Here is an 8,669-nt window from a genome sequence, read left to right as displayed (position 1 = left end):
TGTTGTTAGAGAGACAAGTACTTTGCCGAAAGGCTTCAAATGCTCTGTGCTGTGATTTCACAGGTGGTCATAGCAAGGCATATCCAATATCCATGGGTGGAATCGACCACAAAACACCAGTTGTTGTTTCACTGAACCAGTAGTGCCTTTCTGCTACTCATATTAGCTAACACTTTTTGGTTTTCTACTGCCCTCTCATTCTCATTTTCATTCCTCTACTGAACACACCGTTCACCCTGACAGCCATTCAGAACGATCTGGTGCCTGATGTCTGTAGGCTGGTTGAGTAGGTGACATATTGCGACTTGTCTGGTGAGTATAAAACAAAGTACCCCCGGTGCTGCCAATAAATCGATGGAAACCATTAGCTGGTGCCTTGGGGACTCAACTTCATCATTTAAAGACACACTTTCCAACCATGCGCCATCCAAATTATACAGACTTCCATTGTGCTTGTGCATGATCTTTCTCAAAGTCCTTTACTTGCACTGATAGATTACGGATAATCTCTTTACAGCCTTAAATCGAAACCCAGGTGTTCACCCTGTGGCCTACAATGCAACTGAAACACTGAGCTTTGCAAGAGGGTGTTGTGATCGGAGGGATATTTATCCACCTTTTGAATGATATGCTTCATCTATTTGGGGGGAAATTTAAACGTAAACAAAGCTTATCAGAGCTGCTGGGGGAAAATAATAAGTCTTCTTCACTGTCTTATCCTAAATATTTTTCCCGAACCTATCAGAGGACGAAACATCTGTCCCCTATTCTCTCCTCCTCCATCCCCCACTCTGTACTCTCTCTCCACCACTCAGTCCTATCTCCATCTTTTCTATTTCCTCACCGCGCTTACCTCTCGATCCCCTCAGCCTACCTCCATCCCTTGAGGAGAAAGATACTATCTGTTCACCCCTCCCCCCCCCTGCACCCCTGTCCTCTTGACCCCCGTGAAGGGCAAAGCAGCCCAAGCCAGCAAACATAGCTAAGGTCTAAACGCTTAAGAATAATCTCCTTTTGTTCTTTCTCCTTCCTTGAAACTGCACTGGACAATTTTTCCTGTCACCCAAACTCTTTGTGCACCTCTAGGGCCTCATTTTTGCGAGTCATTAGCATGTATTACTGTCTCCTTTGCCTCTAGCGTCAAGTCAAACTCATCTCCGGAACTTCATATCTATCTATCACAGCTCCAGAAAAAAAAACCTACATCATCAAACGCTCTGCAGAGGCTCATGTTAAGATAAAACGAAAGGGTGAAAAATCAATCCAATGCCCCACCAATTTGCGAGAGCAGAATGAGGACGAGTGATGGAGTTGAGAGAGGACACTCGCGAGCCTGAGAACTCAGCTAGTGGTGAAACCCAATGTGATGGTTTACTAACTGCCACAAAACGAGGAGACGAGAGGAGACTGTGATTATTCAAGCTGATGAAAGACAACATGAGAGCTTATGAATCTTTCAGGGCACAAGGGAAGGAGACAAGTAGATTAGAAGAGAGATGTATCTGAACATATGGAGAGAACAGATAATTATACCCAATTTAAACAAAAATAAATCAATCCTTTACATCCATCAAAACAAGCAGTGTTTTGACTGTTTACGTGCCATGTGTCCATTCCAACGATCTGTTTGACAGATCCAAGAACATACTAGTTGAATCTGGTTTGAATCCTACTTGAAGGACCGAGAATACTTTGTGTCTGTAGCTGATTACACATCAGAGCTGACTAAAATGACATGTGGTGTTCCCCAAGGTTCAATACTGGGGCCTCTTCTGTTCAACATCTACATGCGTCCACTAGCTCAGATTATGGAAAGCAACAAAGTGTGTTATCATAATTATGCAGACGACACACAAATCTACATAACTATGTCACCAGGGGACTATAATCCCATACAAGGGCTGGGTAACTGCATTGAACAAACCAACAACTGGATGTGCCAGAATTTTCTTCAATTAAACAAAGATAAAACAGAAGTAATTGTTTTTGGTACCAATGACGAACAATTGAAAATCACCGCTCAGCTTCAGTCACTGATGTTAAAACCCACAAACCAAGCCAGAAATCTAGGTGTAGTTATGGATTCAGACCTCAACCTGAACAGCCATATCAAGACAATTACAAAATCAGCCTACTATCACCTGAATAATATATATAAGGATATAAGGATTAGAGGACTTATGTCTCAACAGGATTTGGAAAAACTTGTCCATGCATTGATCTTCAGCAGACTGGACTACTGTAATGGTGTGTTTACAGGTCTCTGTAAAAAGTATGTCAGAAAGCTGCAGCTGATTCAGAACGCTGCAGCTCGAGTCCTCACTAAGACCAGGAGGGTGGATCATATCACCCCAGTTCTGATGTCTTTGCACTGGCTTCCTGTCCAACAAAGAATTGACTTTAAAATCACACTGTTGGTTTACAAAGCACTGAATGGTTTAGGGCCAAAATACATCTCTGATCTGCTGCTACCTTATGAACCATCCCGACCCCTTAGGTCGTCTGGGACCGGTCTACTTTCTGTTCCCAGAGTCAGAACTAAACATGGAGAAGCAGCGTTCAGTTTTTCTGCTCCACATATCTGGAACAAAGTCCCAGAAAGCTGGAGGTCTGATGAGACCCTCAGCTCATTTAAATCAAGATTGACGACTTTTCTGTTTGCTGCTGCCTTTAATTGAACCACATTCAATTCATATATGAATCAATTTCCTGCATTTCTGCATTTTACTACTGTATTTTATTTCTTACACTGTTCTTAATTGCTGTTAAATCTCCTTTTCTTTTGCCTTATGTTTTGATGCTTTTCATGGTTTTAAAAGGACTGCACAATATATCGCCATTTCCTCCGGGACCGAGTTCGTGCAAGGCGTACACTATAAAACGCAGATCGGCAGAGATCTTTTCCAGACGTGGTTTGTGTGCGAGTAATTGCAGAATTGCGGCAGTGTATGGTTGATTGCGTGCAGCGTAATGTCTCAGGGAGACATCGATTCAAATTTAGAAAGTGCACAATATGTCGCCATTTCCTCCGGGACAGAGTTCGTGCAAGGCGTACACTATAAAACGCAGATCGGAAGAGATCTTTTCCAGACGTGGTTTGTGTGCGACTAATTGCAGAATTGTGGCAGTGTATGGTTGATTGCGTGCAGCGTAATGTCTCAGGGAGACATCGATTATTGTTTCAATGTATGTTTTAAATCTCCTTTACTTTTGCCTTTATGCTTTTAATGGTTTCATGTGAAGCACTTTGAATTACCTTGTTGTTGAAATGTGCTATACAAATAAACTTGCCTTGCCTTGCCTTGCCTTGCCTTACGAAGATTTGTACTAACTACCCGCTCGTCAGTGCCAAATTAAATTCATCGGAGACAGCACAAACACAAACAGATTTTAAATTGTGCAGGTTGTTTTGGCGAAAGAGCGTTGTGCTTAGTAGCCAGGCTGCTATTTTGTCAGCTGACTATTTAACAATCTGTGAGCAATGTAGTCGTAGAATAAACACATCACGGGTGGGGTGGCCTCAGTACATCTCGCTATCATTCATACATGCATTTCTCAAGGAACAGCTGAATATTTGTCCCACACTCACAAAGCCACTGGTTGAGAAACAACGCTGCTCCGAGCAACACACACTCCTTCCTGCACACAAAATAAGTCCGACACACACACACACAAGAAAATGCGTCCCTGTGAAACCAAGGACGCCAGCATCATCCAAAGAACAAAACAGTGGGACCACTGAACCTCACCTCTGACTACACTAGGTCAACTGCATCTTTATTCCAGAAAGCAGCCCTATTAATAATTCATACAACTCTATCAATATTTCAGTCATAAGCAGTCGTATTTCTGTCCTGCCTGTAAGACTAAATCTTTAATGGCCAACGGAACTCTTAAAAACAACACAGCAGAGAATGTGTGTGTGTGTGTGTGTGTGTGTGTGTGTGTGTGTGTGTGTGTGTGTGTGTGTGTGTGTGTGTGTGTGTGTGTGTGTGTGTGTGTGTGTGTGTGTGTGTGTGTGTGTGTGTGTGTCTGTCCGTCCACACATGCGAGCCGCTGACCCTGAGCATGTCAGCAGCCTCTCATCACTATATATCAGGCCCCATCCTCAAATCACTGCTGCAACAGTGATTTAACACTCTGGGCGGCGCAGTCTATGCTGCTGATTAAAAGGAAATTAGTCTTTATTTTTAAACCGCAACATCAGTTCAGACTTATCTTTAGGGCTCGCTGGGAAGTACCATGATTTCATGCTGAAATTGCTTTTTTTTGTGCAGCTATCAAATTTTCAAAGCAATTTACTGGAAGTGTAATGGCTTTCACATTGTTGTGTAGTTCATAAAGAATGTCAGGCTTGACTTAAGGCTGCAGTGACCAGGGAGCTTCGGAGCAATAAACAACACCACTGTTCTATACACACCAAGATGAGAAGTCAGAGAATTGTTCTCCTTGTATGTCAGCAGACGCTTTAAACTAAGCCAATTAAGTGGCATAAAGATTTCAAATGACTGCATGGTTTAACAACGAACAACAAAAAAGGACGAAGATGCTGCATATGATTTTAAAATAACTCTTTTAGAGGTGAATGGGGCACTGCTGACAACACATGTAAGCCATAGCAGCGTCACTAACATGAGAGCTTGCAAAATGTCTTCACAGCTCCCTGGTTTCATTGTCATCAGTATTCACTGACCAGAATGGATGAGAGTAATAGCTGGTAAAATGGTCTGACTGTCACAGAGCAAATTACTTTCATTTTAATTCAGCACCATCAAGCAGCGAAAGCCACTGACATGTAAATAGGAGACAAGAAAAAAGAGAGAAAGGCACTAACACATAACTCATTGACATGTAAATACCAATGGAGGGAGATGAGAGCCGACGGAGAGAGAGAGAGAGAGCGAGAGAGAGGAGAGAAGCAGAGAGAGGGACAATGCGAAAGAAGGCTGTTGAGTTTTGAAGTGCTGTAATGGTCCTCATTCTCATTCAGGTGTAATTTAAATGAATAGGTGAGCCAATTTGATTGATAGAATCTTGGATGAGGCTTTCGGTTCTGAATATAACCCGTGAAGAATGGAAATAACACACCCCGCTCTTCATGAGCATCCCTCTCCCTCGCACTATCTCTCCTCTCCAGCCAAGTGCAGCGCCACCCATCTGAGACAGAGTTGTACATGAGTCACATAATATCCTCTCTTTGCACCGAAATGGCTTCCTCAGCGTGTCAAGCTCTGTGCTCCATTGGCTGTCTCCGTTGCATCTCAGGCCTATGCTAGTATGAGTGATGACAGGGAGCAACTGGCTTCCATTGGGATCTAATCAAATGTGAGGGCCCATGCGGCTGCAGCCTGATAGAGAGGCGCTTTAACAGAGCTGCCCAAGGGAGACTCATCCATCAACCTGCAACCAACCAAAGAGCACTGGGCCACCGCTGGCAATGATGGAGAGCTCGCTGGCTGACTCAGTGGTGGTGCGTGTGAGTGTCTGTCTGCACATGCTCGTGCATTGGTGAATACGTAGGTGCAACAGATATACAGTATATGAGACGAGATAACCATGTTATCCCCTGCTTAAACCCAGGCTTTAAAATGAGTTATGTTTGAGGGTAGGGATATCTGATATCTGACAAGTCCGGTAACACAGTTACTTGACATCAGGAACACGGAAGCAGCAAAGAGCTCATGAAATGTAGTGTCAGTATCACTGTCTTATCACTGACTGGAAGTTATCAGCCATCCTTTAATGCAGATAGGTGTCTATTGTTGTCCTCAGATACACCGTGTTCTTAGGATGCCACCCATCATTGTTTGGGTTTTTTTGGAACTATTTCTTAGTGGGTGAATCAGCAAAATGACATAAGCAAGCTTTTTTGTTTTGATTTGTTTTTGAAACCAGACAAAATGTCAGCGGGAAAGCTCCAGATATGTCCAGTTTACCTTGTTTGAACATTTAACTTAAGAAAACATTTTCTGTGGAGTGAAGAAAAACAATAGATTCTGAGAACAGATCAAGACAAGATAGCCTCTTTCCTTAGCTTTTGGGAGAACAGGTGAAATATGAAAGGAGAGAAAACCCAGAGCAAAGGAGTCAAGAGAGAAATGAAGTGAATGATCATCTGATAAGGATCTAACCACAGTGGAGGTTAGATGTGTATCATACTATCTTCCAACCCCCCCCCCCCCCCCCCCCCCGCTTCTCTATCTTTCCATTTCACTACAGGCCTCTCTCTCTCGGCTACTGTCTGCTGTCTGAGATCTGCTGCGGGGCAAAGGGCTCCGATAATATCAGTGATATGTTTATAGGTATTAACACACACATACACATACATAGAGAGGAAACTATTTGGATTGTGTTGGCTAAAGTAAGTAGGCATTGGAGGTTTAGCAAGGGCACCAGTGGGTTTTGTGTTTCTAATGAAGCATGGCATTGACTTTATGTTTCTTTAGTGCTTATTTATTGTTTACTTAGTCACATTACCTCTCTGCTGTGTCCCTGCAGCGACACAGCTATAATTCACTCCCATAATTAAATATCTGGCTGAAAACTCAAAAGCCTGATTTTCTCCAATTGAATTCCCAATTCCTCACAGATACGCTGCATCAGCTTACAGACTCACTGAGGCCCTGGCTTGGACCATTTTTGGAGGCAGGGAACGAAAGTGCATATTGGGAGAGATAGGAGAGGATGGAAAAGGAAGTTGGAAGGAATTGCAGGAGTGTGGGGGGGATTTGAGAGGAGGGATAGGAATTCAAGGAGGAGCAGAAAGTAAATTAGACAGAGAGAATTGGATCAGAGAGAAGCTGAAATATGTAGATTTGTGTGCCAGGACAACATTTGGCCAACTCGCTCTTTCTGGCTGTTTTCCAGGCACTTAGAGATGGGTGACACACACTGGCATCTGTCTCTTTGTGTGTCAGTGCATCGTGTGTGTGTAGGTGTGTGTGTGTGTGTGTGTGTGTGTGTGTGTGTGTGTGTGTGTGGTCACTGGAGTTTAGAGATTACCTTGAGGATTGAGGCCAAACTGACAACAGCTGTTGACATACAAACCGTATGACATTGATTTATCTTCTGATTCTAGCTTAATACCCTTTCCTAACTCCTTAACTTACACACACAGTTATAAGTCAGTATGATTGATATAAAGGCTGTCATTCTCTCTCCCTTGCTGTCAGGCTTCTCTTATCTCCATGGTGACACAGTGACAGGGTTCCATCTATCCCAAACACCCTGACACACACACACACACACACACTCACACACACATATAGTACAAATGCTTGCAAACATACACATGTAATTGCATGCACACGCACGTATAGCACGGGCCAATTATAGTTGCTTGTTGCAATTATTAATTACCTCCAATTGTCTCTTTCTTTTTGGCTTTGTCTAAATTTGAGGCTGCCGAAGGGACCATGTTTCCACACGGATCATTTAACCTTCATTTGAAATCTTACTCACTCACACACGCACACGCAGCATGTTGAATTCTACCAAGGCTTCCACCAGGGCACATCTGTCATGCTGGGACAAGAGATTTTAAGGGGCATTTAATCAGAGTTACAGCTGGATATATACTGGGCCAGAATGACGATGGCAGCCCGCCTCCACATAAGAAACTTCAGGAAGATATACACAGACACACACACACACTAGATCTAGAAAGATCTTTGAAACAGAACTCAGAGCTTTTTAAAGTTGAAACTTCAGTCAGCAATTCCATCAGTGTTGGTTGAGGCAATCGGGGTAGAGAGAAAAAAAAAGGCTGGAAAGACAGAAAGAAAAGGAGAAAAGCATGAAGTGACCAGAGAAGTTGATTATGGAATACCACTACCCTCTACTGGACATATAGGTAACATGCAGAATCATTTCTTCCTCACTTTATTTAGGTTATTTTACTTACTCACATACACACCCATCTCATGGTACTAGTTACACTGACCACCAAGCAGGAGCTGCCCTCAGTTGTATTGATCCCTACCCTTTAGAACAAGGAGACCTTTCACTGGACTTCGAAAAGAGCAAAGAAAGTCAATGAAAGATAAAGAGTGAAAGCCTTTTGCAGAGCCTTTCACAGGCTGATGACGATGAGTCATCTCATTACGTGCACAAAGACTGTATACTTGTTCCTGTGGTCCTTATCTTGAGGGTGACAAGGCAACACGCAGCTCAGTGCTTTCGGAAGAAAAGCAACTATTTTTAGCTTTAAGAGCAAAGTACACACTGCAGCACCTTGCTCTGCTGTAATAAGACCATCCAAATCCCAAAATACATGTTAGGATTTGGGTTATTTTTGTTCAAGAGAACAAGGCTTCTCACTTGGTTTCACAGCAACACAATTCAAGTGTAAGCACATTCAAAAGATGCATCAGGTCAATCTCACTTGAGTGGGAAATAAGATTATTTTCCACTGTGCAATGATCTCACCAGCTTAACTGAACTTCCATTGAACTAACTGATCTTTTTTTCTTTTTCCATTACATATACGGTTGAGGTCAGTTCAGCTCTGGGTTGATGTAGTTGAGAGAAAGTCTTTCAGTCCTTTCAAACAAGTTGCAAATAAATAGAATACGCTTCTGGGAATATTATAGGTAGAGCTCTTGGTATATATGTGCTGTGCCAGAGATGAATAAACACTACTGAGGGAAGGCTATGGCTCATTTAAACGA

Source organism: Melanostigma gelatinosum (assembly GCF_949748355.1).
Source record: "Melanostigma gelatinosum genome assembly, chromosome: 11".
NCBI classification, from domain to species: domain Eukaryota; kingdom Metazoa; phylum Chordata; class Actinopteri; order Perciformes; family Zoarcidae; genus Melanostigma; species Melanostigma gelatinosum.
The sequence above is the reverse complement of the archived record's forward strand: the minus strand, read 5'-3'. Positions refer to the sequence as shown.